This window comes from Fukomys damarensis, unplaced genomic scaffold, assembly GCF_012274545.1.
Source record: "Fukomys damarensis isolate Sample0158 unplaced genomic scaffold, DMR_v1.0_HiC HiC_scaffold_7, whole genome shotgun sequence".
Taxonomy (NCBI): domain Eukaryota; kingdom Metazoa; phylum Chordata; class Mammalia; order Rodentia; family Bathyergidae; genus Fukomys; species Fukomys damarensis.
This window is the reverse complement of record NW_022900919.1, coordinates 8,511,598-8,523,349: the sequence shown is the minus strand read 5'-3', so window position 1 is coordinate 8,523,349 and position 11,752 is coordinate 8,511,598. Positions and strand designations below refer to the sequence as shown.

Genomic DNA, 11,752 nt, shown 5'->3' with positions numbered 1-11,752 from the left:
GAAAAAAAAAAAAAAAAAAAAAGGAAAGGAAAAAACATTATATAAAAAGAACCAAATATAAATTATGAAGTTGCAAACACTGAAGTGAAAAATTGACAGGTGATCAACAGTAGGTTGGAACAGGCAGAAGAAAAGAATCAGCAAACAAATATACGTAAGTCACTTGGATTATCCGTTCTGAGGTACAGAAAGAAAAAAAGGATGAAGAAAAATGAGCAGAGCTTGAGACCTGTGGTACCCTGTAAAGCATGACAATTTATGTATAATTGGTTTCCTAGGAGGGGAGGAAAGAAAGAGGCAGAAAAGACAATGGAAAAAATAATGGACAGAGACTTTAATGAAAAGCATTGATGTATACATCCAAGTTGCTCAGTGAGTCCAAAATCGGAAAACACAAATCCATGACTGGACACACAGCCACATTGTCCAGACACAAAGACAGAATCCTGAAAATAAGAAGTGACTCCTGCACAAGGGAGCCTCATCGAAAGCCATGGAGGCTAGAAATTGCAGGGATGATATATTTCAGAGTTGAAAATAAATAAGCATCAAACATTTATTCAATATCCAGCAAAACTATCCTTCAAAAATGAAGATAAAATTAAGCATTCACAGATAAACAAAAGTAGAATTCATCAGTGGCAAGTGTGTCTTACAAGAAATAATAAACAGAATCCAGACTGAAATGAAAGGGTAATAGTAGCTCAAATCTACATGAAGAAATAGACACTAAAACAGTTTACTTTGTAGGCAAGTATATGACAGCATGTTTGTTCTTAAGTCTTTTCCTACTAAAAGTAACTGTACAAAATAATTACAAATCTGTCATGAGGGGCACAAAATAAAAAAATGTGTATGAGAACAGTACAAAGAGGTGGGAAAAATTTGCATAGGAACAAAACTTTTTGAAATTCAGTGATTTGAATCAAAACAGTATAAATTAAGATGTTAATTATAATCACTAGAGAAACCACTAAGAAATATCTTTAAAATATATATAGTTAAAAAAAAAAATATATATATATATAGTAAAAGCTACACAAGGGGAATTAAACTGGTACAGTAGAAAAATACACAAAAGAAGGTTTGGAAAGAATGTAAGAATAGGACGAAAAGACAAAAGATATAGAAAATAAAATGGCAGACTACACCCCACTGTATCTATAATTATATTAAATGTAAATGGATTTAACACTCCAATTAAAAGGCAGAGGTAGGAAAATGGATAAATATCATGGTCCAGATATCTATAGGAGACACACCATTTTTTTTTTTTCAGTATGGGAAATGGATCCAGGGCCTTTACACTGAGCTGCATCCCCAGCCCATTTTTGTTTTTTGTTTGGGATAGGATGCTACTAAATTGCCCAGGCTAGGCAAAGTTGTGATCTTGACTCAGCCTCCCAGAGCTGGGATTACAGGCATGCTATCATCTGCCCAGCTAGCAAACACATTTTAGATTTAATGACAAAAATATGTTTATAGTAATAGGTGAAAAAAAAGATATACCAAACAAAAATATACCTGGAGTCAATAACACAAAATAGTCTATCTTAAGATAAAAATTGTTGGTGGGGGATTTAGCTCAGTGGTTCTGCTGCCTGCCTTGCAAGGGCAAGGACCTGAGTTCGATCTCGGGTACCAAAAAAAAAAAAAAGATAAAAATTGTAACTAGAGACAAAAATTACATAACTAAAGGATTGGCTATCAAGAAGACATAATGATGCACATATATATACCTAATAATGGAACCCCAAAATGCATGAAGCAAAAAACTGATGATTGGAGGGAGAATAGACAATCCAACAATAATCATTCTTCACCTCAATGTCTCACTTGTGATAATGGATAGAATGAGACAGAAGGTCAGGAAATAAAGAGAAGACATAAATAATAGTTTAAGCCACGTAGACCTAGCAAACAACTGTAGAACACTCCACCCAACAACAAACATTGCACACCTACAGAAATCGGGACTATGCTATGCAGTACTGGCTGGCATAAGGATGGATGGACATAGAGATAAACAGAATTAAGATTACACAGGTCAGTCATTACATTTATGGTCAATTTATTTTTGACAAGGGTTCCAGGACAACTGAATGAGGGAATGTGTAGCCTTTTAAATAGATAATGCTAGTGTGATAGTCACACGCAACAAAATGAAATTGGACTCCTACTTCATACCATATGCCAACATTATCTTGAATGGATAATAGACTGAAAATATAAAAACTAAATAACAAGGCTCTTAGAAGAAAATGCTGGAATGTACATTTCCTTAGAAGGAACTGTAGCTCATGACATTGGACTAACAGGTAATTTCTTAGTTTTGACACCAAAAGCACAAGCAACCAAAAAAATAAATAAATTTTACTTCATCAAAATTTTAAAATTTTGTGTCAAAACCTCAGATGCTGTGGTGGGAGCATGTGAATTATATAATGCTGGCTCCACTGCTGTAGAAAACAGCCTAGCAATTCTTCAAATGGTTAAACTGAGACCATATAAGCAGCAGTTCCACACCTAAGTACCTAAGAGAATCAAAAACATTCAAAAACCTGTACATGAATTTTCTTAACAACCAGAAAGTAGAAGCTACTCTAATGCCCATCAGTGGATGATGACTGGATGAAATGTGGAATATTATCCACACACTACACGTATGCTACACACGACACATGCTACAACATGGGTGATTTTTGAAAGCACTTTGGCATGAGGGTAATGAAAAGAGCCAGGTAAGCTGTGTTTTGAAATACTATCCAGTCTTGCATATCCAGAAAAGCACCTGGTAGGTAGATCGTCCCAAAAGGGAAAATCTGCCCCCTTTTATGTATTATCTTTGTAGGAATTCTCTATGTAGTATCTAACTGTTCATGTAGTTTTTAACTTAAAGAGCTTTTTTCTTTCTTTTCTCCCCCCACCCCAATCCCCAGTACTGGGAATCAATCCCAGGTAGACTCTCCCACTGGGCTAAATCCCCAACCCTTTTTATTTTTTATTATGACATAGTAGTTCCCTAAATTGTCTAGGCTGACCATAAACTTACAATTCTGCTGGCTCCCTAGTAGTTAGTTAAGAGCCTTTTTCTGATTAGAGAAACAATTTTGCAACCTACATGAAGAAAAAGCTTAAAATTCCACTAATCTGTCTATTTTTTATAATTGTCTATCTTTCCACTTTTAAAAATGCATGCATGTGAGTTTACTTAAATGTCATTTTATATGCACAGGTTTTTTGTTTATTCTTTTGTAGTACTGGGAATTGGACCCAGGGAGCACTGAGCTACAGCCCTATTCCTTCGTATTTTGAGACAGTGTGTCACTAAGTTGCCCAGGCTGGGCATGAACGTGAGGTCCTCTCCTTCAGCCTCCCAAAGCACTGGGATCACAGGCCTGTGTCACACATCCAGCCCAAGCACAGTTCATAACCTGCTTTCTTTACCTAGTATATCCTGAAAATCCATATCAAGTAACTGTATGGTATTGCATTTCCAAAACTATTTATTTAATATATCTTCTATTTATAGTTAAAATTTTTTAAATTAAAAAATTTAAATTTCTATTTGAAAATACCAATTTCTTCCAGTTTCTTCTGTGTAGTCCCAGTTTATGTAAGAAAGCAGATGGGAGATTAATTCTTTTATAAGCAAGTGTCAGATTGCTACTACTGCTATAAACACACATTACCAATTTAGCTCTTTTCAACCAGAGTAAACTTGGAAAACTTTATGCTTTTATTTAATGTCAAATTCATTTGAGACTAGAGCCTTAAAATCTGATTTAGCTCAAAATGTACTTTTTTATTTGTGCTATTGCCCTGAACAGTTTTCAATAAGAACTCCCCAAAATCATTTCCATTCAGCAGATTGTTTCAGGACAACAACAAAATCAACTGGAGCTTGATCCATTCAAGTTTTTGTTTAACGTTAAATTCATAGCATTGGTTTACATCAGATTCATGGTCACAACATTAATAGTTTGCTTGTTAATCTGGGATTGCTGCAGAAGTGAGATGTGAGATCTCATTTTAGTATAATAGGAAGGATGGCAGCTGGGGGAGAGCCCACCACACCCTTCGGGAGTTTTCATGGCTGAGACACTGCAAATTTAGCAAGTACAGTGATTAGCTTAAGTGGAGAAGAAAGGGGTAGAGTCAAATGGGTGATCTTAATACCACCACTTCAGGGAGAAGGTATTTAAGAAGAAATGAGCACCATTTTATCAGTACCTATGTTTTCTTCCATCTCTTTTGCTTTAACAATATGCCCCTACTTAGTGGAAGAAAATCCAAGTGTAAGGAAAGACATGTTGTATATCGGTACCCTTGACTCAACTTTCTTTTCTGTGCCTCCTCCAGCCGCAGTCCTACAACTCAAAGTGCCTCGATGTTGCTGTTACCCATCACTTACCAGCCAACAGCTACGAGGCCTGGATTCTGCCTCGTGGTGATTGGTCTTCTAAGAAGGATTTCAGTTTGGTGTTTAGAAAACAGAGACTGCAATGAGCTGGTCTCTGTTAACCTCGTAGGAAGCTAAGCTAAATGTGTACTTGAAGATGAAGGTAAGCCCTGAGATGTTGCAGGTCACTAAAACAAAGCCTAACAGAAAGAGATACTGTATAGTTTCAGAAGGGATGGCGCATGACATTTTACCAAAACATCCCTGGATTTGCAGTGTTTGGCAGCACACGAGACCTGGAGAAATACCGAAAGTCTTTCTTTAGGTAACCATGGAAATGTGACATTAAAGAACAGAATTATCTGATACTGCACGTATCAAAAGAAAGCAAGAAATAACTTGAGTTTTGCCTGTGCCTGTGGCCACCTCCAGGAGTTGTCTTCACATGCCACCTTCCTTTGGGACAGTCTTGCCCAGTTCCGTATCTCTGCACAGATCTCACTGATGTATCAGAGTTGGCACTCATCTCAGAGCGGTGGAAAATTCCTCAGGTAGGACTCATCATGCCCTGCCCTACCTCCCCCTCGGGTTTCTCACAGGATCCCTGTAGGCCTCTGCCAAACCTGCAGCGAGCTCCCTCTCCCGAGTTAGATGATCCCACTGTTTCTACATCGATAGTTTGGTGATCTTAAAACCAGGAGTTGTGGTAGCCATGATGTGCTCATTGCATCTCTGCAGTACTCATCTAAGATAATCGTGATTCTCCTTGTACAAAGAACCTCCCAGAAAACGCGAGGGTTTCATTCGGGCCACTTGTGTGCCCTCATAGCTAGAGCAGGTATCGGAAAGCATGCCATCTGGTATCTCCCTTAAAATCGTCACCAAGGCTGGTGACACAATGCATGCTTCGGTGGTTTAATTAAATGGCTGCTAGCTTTGTTGACATTCAGCTTTCTCATGACAGAACTTTTGGTGTTTCTTGTACTATCCAAAGTAACATACAAAGCATTTCCCACTAAGTGGTATCATGGTTCTGAATAAAAGAAAAACTCCCAAGTGGAACTGAAGGTGAGGAAGGGAGCCCACCCTAACCAACAAAGGCAGAGCGAATTAAACTACTCAGATCCTAACACTTTTGTAAATTCTTTTCTAAAAGCTCTCCTCCTGATCCCACCTCACCTTGTACAGAAGGAGGAGGAATTCAAAGTCTAAATAATGAATGACTAGAATAAATACATAAAATAGTGGTGACGTGTGTAAAAGCAACCAGTCAGACTCTCAGACTTGTGAAGCGATTCTTCGGCTGACTTTGGCCTACATAGAGGCTTAAGAACATTCAGGCATGTATCCGTTACACAAAATAATCACTTCATTTCTAAAAATACTCTCCTGCTACTAATTCAATTAAAAAATGCAGCAGGAAAACTTAATTAAGCTTTCTAGGTTGTTAAAACTCTGCTACCAGAAAAAAAATATATATACTATTCTTAGAGTCCCACAGTCAAATGGCAGGCGACGACTGATCTATTATCAGTCTAGAAATGTTAGCCCCGAGCTCCTTGCGGGAGATTTTAAGCAGAGTGAACAGAAGACCAGGCAGCTGAGGAGGATTTGGTTGTAGCCTTCATGTCAGCCTTGAGGAGAGGGGAATTGACAAGAGGCCAAATTCCTTCAGGAAATTTGGGACTAGTTGAAACCATCCTGCTCCACCTTGCTTTGATGATGGTGATTGATGAGATAAGTCCTAACTCTCCAGCACCTGGTGTTAACAAGGCAGACTTCACAGCATTCAAAACAACAGAGAAGAAACTCAAACATCCTTTACAGATTGGCAGCGTCAGAGGGAGCAGCAAGTACCAAGGGGAGGGGAGAGACAGATCGCATTCCCTTTTCCAGACACCATCAACGGGAAAACACAACCTTCGGAGAAGTCACAGGAGACAGGGAAGGGGAATTCCTGGTGGGCTCTGTGGAGAGACCCATAGGCAGGCTTTGCTGCCAAGCCTTTGGAAGGCAGCGCCCCCAGGAGGCCGGGCTGGGAACAGCATCTTGCCCCTGAGGATCCACCTAAAGCTCCACTAGACGTCTGCCCTCTTCCCCGGCCAGGCCCTGCAGGGAAGGGCACAGCTGGGCGTGCCAAACTGCAGAGGACCAGTCGACAGTGACAAACAGTCCCAAAGGCAGAAGAAAACCAAGGTTTTCCAATGGGCAGAGCAACCCGCCCACGCCACATAACACAGGGTAGACTGTCGGCAACGCTGAGATGATTGGCAGGGCCGGCAGTTCCACCCGTGTTTGTTACAAAAGGAAAGTGATGCCCAAAGACAGTGAGAAGATGGGCTTACTATTTCACACTCTGACTAAAAGCGTTGAGGTCAAAACTCCATTCATGTAGTCACAGGATGCATCCTTGGAAGCAGAAGGTTCTGTGTGCCAAACTCAAGGGCGAATGGTACGGAGCTGAGTCCCGCCTCCGGGGAAAGAAAACAGACAGGAAACACAGGCCCACATGGCGAGGTCCTGGGAAAGGGGCTGGGAGGGCTGCGCTTGGCCAGGGCATCCCCTAGACCGGCAGCAGCAGGGAAAGGAGGTGGGGAAGAAGCTCGGGGCTGGCGACAGCCTGCGAAAGCCATTGTGCTTTCTTCCCCAGGAACAGCGAAGCAGGAGGTATGAGGTGTCTCGGGCGGGCCCACGTGCTGTCTGTCACTCCCTTGGAGAGAGTGCCGTGGAGGGTGAATGCAGGGTCCCCTCGGAGGCGTGTGGGACAAGGGGAGACATGGAGGTGACTCGCACTCAGCCAGGGAACTGTGAAGTAGAAGGGCAGGACTGGTGATGGCGGAGGGGTGAGGGGAAGAGGGGTTCTCCCAGCTCAGGCCCTGTCTTCTGCTCTCCTCTCCGTCTCATTGTCCACCACCCCTTTGGTTTTGACCTAGCCCTGTTTTCCTCACCAAAAGAGTGTTCGTTCTCCCTGCCTCCGTGTCCTTGCCTCTTCTGCTCGGTCCCCATCAACCTCTGGCACAGTCCCCCTCCCCCACGGAGCCCCATCTTCCTGTTCTCCCCTGCACCACAACCCCCTTCATCCCAGTGACCTCCACCCTACCTCTGTCAGTGTCTCTGACACCTCCACCTCTTCCTCCCTCGGCCAACACAGTCCTCAGGATGTTGCACGGAGATCTGTGCGGCCCCTGGTCTCCTGCAATCAGCCGCAGCTCCCACGTTGGTGCTGAGAGACTACCTACTCCATGTCAGGACTACCCCCCGCAGGCCCACAAAAGCACAATTGGCCATTTCAGATAAGGTGGTGATGGTTGCACAATCCTGTAAATGTACTAACAACACTTGGATCCTACACTTGTAGCAGGTGAGTTTTATGGTATGTAAATTATACTTTAAGGAACCAGCAAGCTCAAGAAAGCCCTCAGCAGCTCTCCTCTCCTGCCCACCAGCCCTGGCCTCCAAATCTGTGGCCTTTGTCGCGAGGGTGCCACCACCTGCCTCTGCTGTGAGTCATGTTGAGTCTTCCCTCTGACTAACTTCCCAGGTTCAGAAAGTTTCCAGAGTTGGTCAGTTCTCACCCACCAGGTATTTCTCAAACCGCCTACTTCTGCCCCTGCCATCAACCCACAGATCCCTCCCGGGCTCGCAGTTAGTGGTTCCCAGCGTGGGCGCTGCCACCTGGAGAGCTTTCGGACCTTTGGGAGGATGCCTTGTAACATCACAGGATGCTGGGGCCTCCTGGCCCTCGTGGCAGGGGAAGGATGCATCACAGAGAAAAGCATGCCTGGCCCTACGGCAGCTCAGAATGTCCCATCTGCCTTCTGTCATGGAGCAGGAGGTCTACCTGCAATTGCTTATCCTGGGGCAACCTCATTCTTATATCAACCTGTTCCTCTGTTTTCCTGAGTCTGTTTTATAGAATGACTCCCAGAAGGTAAGAATGACTTACCTTCTTATATGCAGAATGACTCCTGTCTAGATGCCAGGAACTGGCATCACCTTTCTATGTTTTTCTGAGGCCCTTTTACCTGCAGACATGGGATCATCACTGTGTTGCTCAGGAGCTACCTGGAACCTGCCCCCTTCCTCCTGTGAGAGGGGCTTTTCCTGAGCTTGAGCCCCTCTGGGATGGGGTTTCTCTGTGACTTTCCTGGGCCAGGGTCTCCAGTTGCCAGACGGCTGGCATTCCCAGACAACTGCCTACGGCTGGCACCGCAATGCAGACTTCCTGGCACCAAGCAGCATGGGCATTCCCCCTGTGTCAGGCTGCTTTCTTACACAAGTCCTACAAAGGGAGAGGAACAAAGTGGGAAGCACCCCCTGTAACATCCTTTCTCTGGGAGATGCAGGAGAATCAGGGTCCTGCCTCTTCCTCTCTGGCCGACCTCCTCTCCAGCTTTATGGGAGGCTGTGCCTCTGGTAAGACCTGTTCTTTTCTGGGCCAGTGATAATGTAGCAATATACTCTGAGCTGTATGAACACACAGGGCTGTCCTGCCTTTATTCTTGGCTCTCAGCCAGGCATCTTTGGACCTCTTCCCTTCCACTGATTGGCAGCAAGCTCTCCCCTCTTCCACGCTTAGCAACATTTGATTTGTAGCTCTGCAAAGATTTCTATCACCACTTCCTGCCTCATGTTCGAGGGTCCCCTTCTCCCCTGACAGCACTTCCCACAGTCTATGGCAAGTGAGCGCAGGAGTGAGCCTTGGGTCCTATCAGTGTAGGAATATTTATTGTGTGCTTATGATCTCAGGATGCTGTTCGAGGCCCCACGGAGCAGTATCCTAGACAGTTCTTTACCATCTTAAATAGTATTTCTCTCTGTTAAAGAAGAACTATTCAGTAACCCTTGCAAAACCCCAGACTTTATTCTGGACCATTGCTGTGGGCATAGGGACCACTACAATGGGGCCTTCAGTGGGGAAAGAGTTGTGACAGCTCCAAGTACTACATGGGTAAGTACAAATTTACAACCAGAAATCATGTCAGGGTCAGTAGATAGAAAACTACCAAGAAGAAACACAAGGGAGAGGGGGATATTGGCTCAACCAACTTAACAGGATTATAGCTGGAGACAGGTCCGGGTGATCTGAAGGCAGGTGGAGGGGAAGGAAATTGATCAGAGGAACTGGCTCCGCTGTGTTCTTTGCCAAAACTGGATTTTATAAGTAAATGTATAGTGGGCCTAGAAGAAGGTTGAGGAATCAAACTAAGGCCTGGAAAAGGAAGAAGTCTTTGTTTACCTGTACATGATGAATATGCACTTGAGAAGTTCGGCATATTCGTTTATAGCTCTTGGAAGGAAAGATGTTAGGAAGGGAGAGCAGAGGGAGGGAAGAGACCCACACTTCTAATCAAACCAGGATAAACACTGCCCTGCTGAAATCCACTACTGGCCCCAGCTGGGGCCATTGTGACATGTGGATGGGGTTCAGGAAGTTGGGCACTGGCCAAGTTGTCCTCTCCAGGAACTGCCTTTTGTGGGCCCCACTTGAATGTCCCCTCCGTTCCTCCCACTGCTGTTGGATTGGAGAAAGTAGTTCACCTTGAGAGGAAGAGGTGGGATCCGTTCATCTCCTGGGGTCCTTAGTCCCTGCTTTCTTAGGTGGTGGGAGGAATTGCATCTGAATTGCACAACAGAAGAACCCTAAACTATCACTGCTCTGGGGACCCTCCAAACTCAACCACGGGGAGAAGAAAGAGGCTTGAGGGGACACACCTCAAGAAGACCAGATTCCCGGGATTTCTAAAGATCAAGAAATGCTCCTGTAGAATGAATGAATGAACGAAGTCAGTGCTGAGAACCTGATTGCAGTGGAGATGCGTGGGCAGGGCTTCTGGCTCACAGTAGCCCTTCCCTGTAGGGAAAGAGCATAGATGCAGCTATTCCTGGAGAAGATTCACCTGGACCCCTGTTCTCCATTCTTCTCCAGAAAGCATTGCCAAACCCAGCCAAAGCACCCTCAGCCACACTGTGGCTAAAGAAATTGGAGTCAATGAGGTCAGAAGGCACAGGGTGCCTCCAATCATTTGTCGGGAAAGAGGAAGTACAGATATGTTGTTAGAATGATGACCACGCACCTTGGAGATATAGTGGCATTAATATGTCTTCTTGCTCCTCAAAATAACTCTCCCACCTAACAACAACCAAGCAAGTTGTCTTTATTCTGAGGCATCCATTGGTCATCCAGGGCCCAAGCTTGATGGGGAGAAGTTTCATCCCTCCTCAGAAAGCGATGGCCAACTTTCCAGGTGTGCCCACCTGGACTCCCCACCAGCCGCTACACTGTGGCTTGGTTGTGCCAGGGGCAGTGTCTTAAAAATAAAGGCTTCTTCCTGCTGAAGATCAGAAACAGATTTAATGTGAGTTCTTCAGATGAGAAAAAGAGGAGATTTTCTAAGGAGTGGGTCCTGATTCTCCACCCAAATCCAAGTTAGACTGCGTGCTTCCATGAACTCAATTTGTCCTTCTCAACCTCTCAGCGTCCTCAAATCAGGTGCATCTCTGACCCTCCAGCTGGACATTTAGGACCAGAAAGGCAGAGCACCCACACAGGATGGGGCAGTGGGGTGCAGCACAGACCCAGACAGTCTCTCTTGTCCCGATCAGGTGTGCTGCTCTCTCGGCCCTATCCTGGGTGCCCCCACCCCATATCTGTCCATATCAGCTCGCAAGCCAAAGCTGTGTGTGTAAATCCATCCGCATGGGCCCACGTTGTTCACCCCCAGCTGTGCTGGGACCTTGGGCAGCATGAGGGAAGACGTGGGGACTTGAGAGCAGAGTGTGTCCCGCCGCAAGCCAGTGGTGCTCAGAGACAGGAGACAGAGCAGAGATTTGCCCAGTGCCTGAAAGGTTTTATCTGCCTTGGAAGCCCGCATTCATGAACAACTACTTTACTGGCCCACTTTTCTTGATCAAAGTTTATATGCCCCTCAACAAAGCCTTGGGTCAGGCTGGCAGTCTCTGGGGAGACCTGCAGGCTCCACCTGTGGCAGGTGTGCGGGGCCTGTGGTGTAGCGTCTTTGCCTCCCTGAGATGCTCGGGCCTGCCTCCCCTCTGCTGGCCTCTGGTTCTTGGGTACAGAAGGTTCCTCTGAGCTTTCCCAACCCAGCCTGCAGCCAGAGAAGTGTGGAAGGTGCAGAGTGGAGGCCGGAGCCAGTCTGAGAACTGAGGGATTGTGGAGGTGGTGCTCCCCAAGTCCCACCCATGAGGCTTCCCACATTCTGCTGTCCCCAAGTCCAGAAGCACCCTTTGCCTTGTTTCCTTGAATTGGCAAAGAGATACTACTAGGATTTTTCTGAGGAATAGTGGAATGTGCCAGATCTATAAGTACATAAAGCATATATATATACA

The 11,752-nt window shown here is 44.9% G+C and overlaps 1 long non-coding RNA gene across 1 annotated transcript in view; it reads left to right on the top strand.

The window, feature by feature from the left end:
* The first annotated feature begins 3,759 nt into the window (after window positions 1-3,759).
* The window catches only part of LOC104850760, a 16,706-nt gene continuing 8,713 nt past the window's right edge, over window positions 3,760-11,752 (top strand). Inside the window, exon 1 of the long non-coding RNA XR_777055.3 lies at window positions 3,760-4,953. This is a non-coding gene — a long non-coding RNA (uncharacterized LOC104850760). The remainder of the gene's footprint in view (window positions 4,954-11,752) is intronic.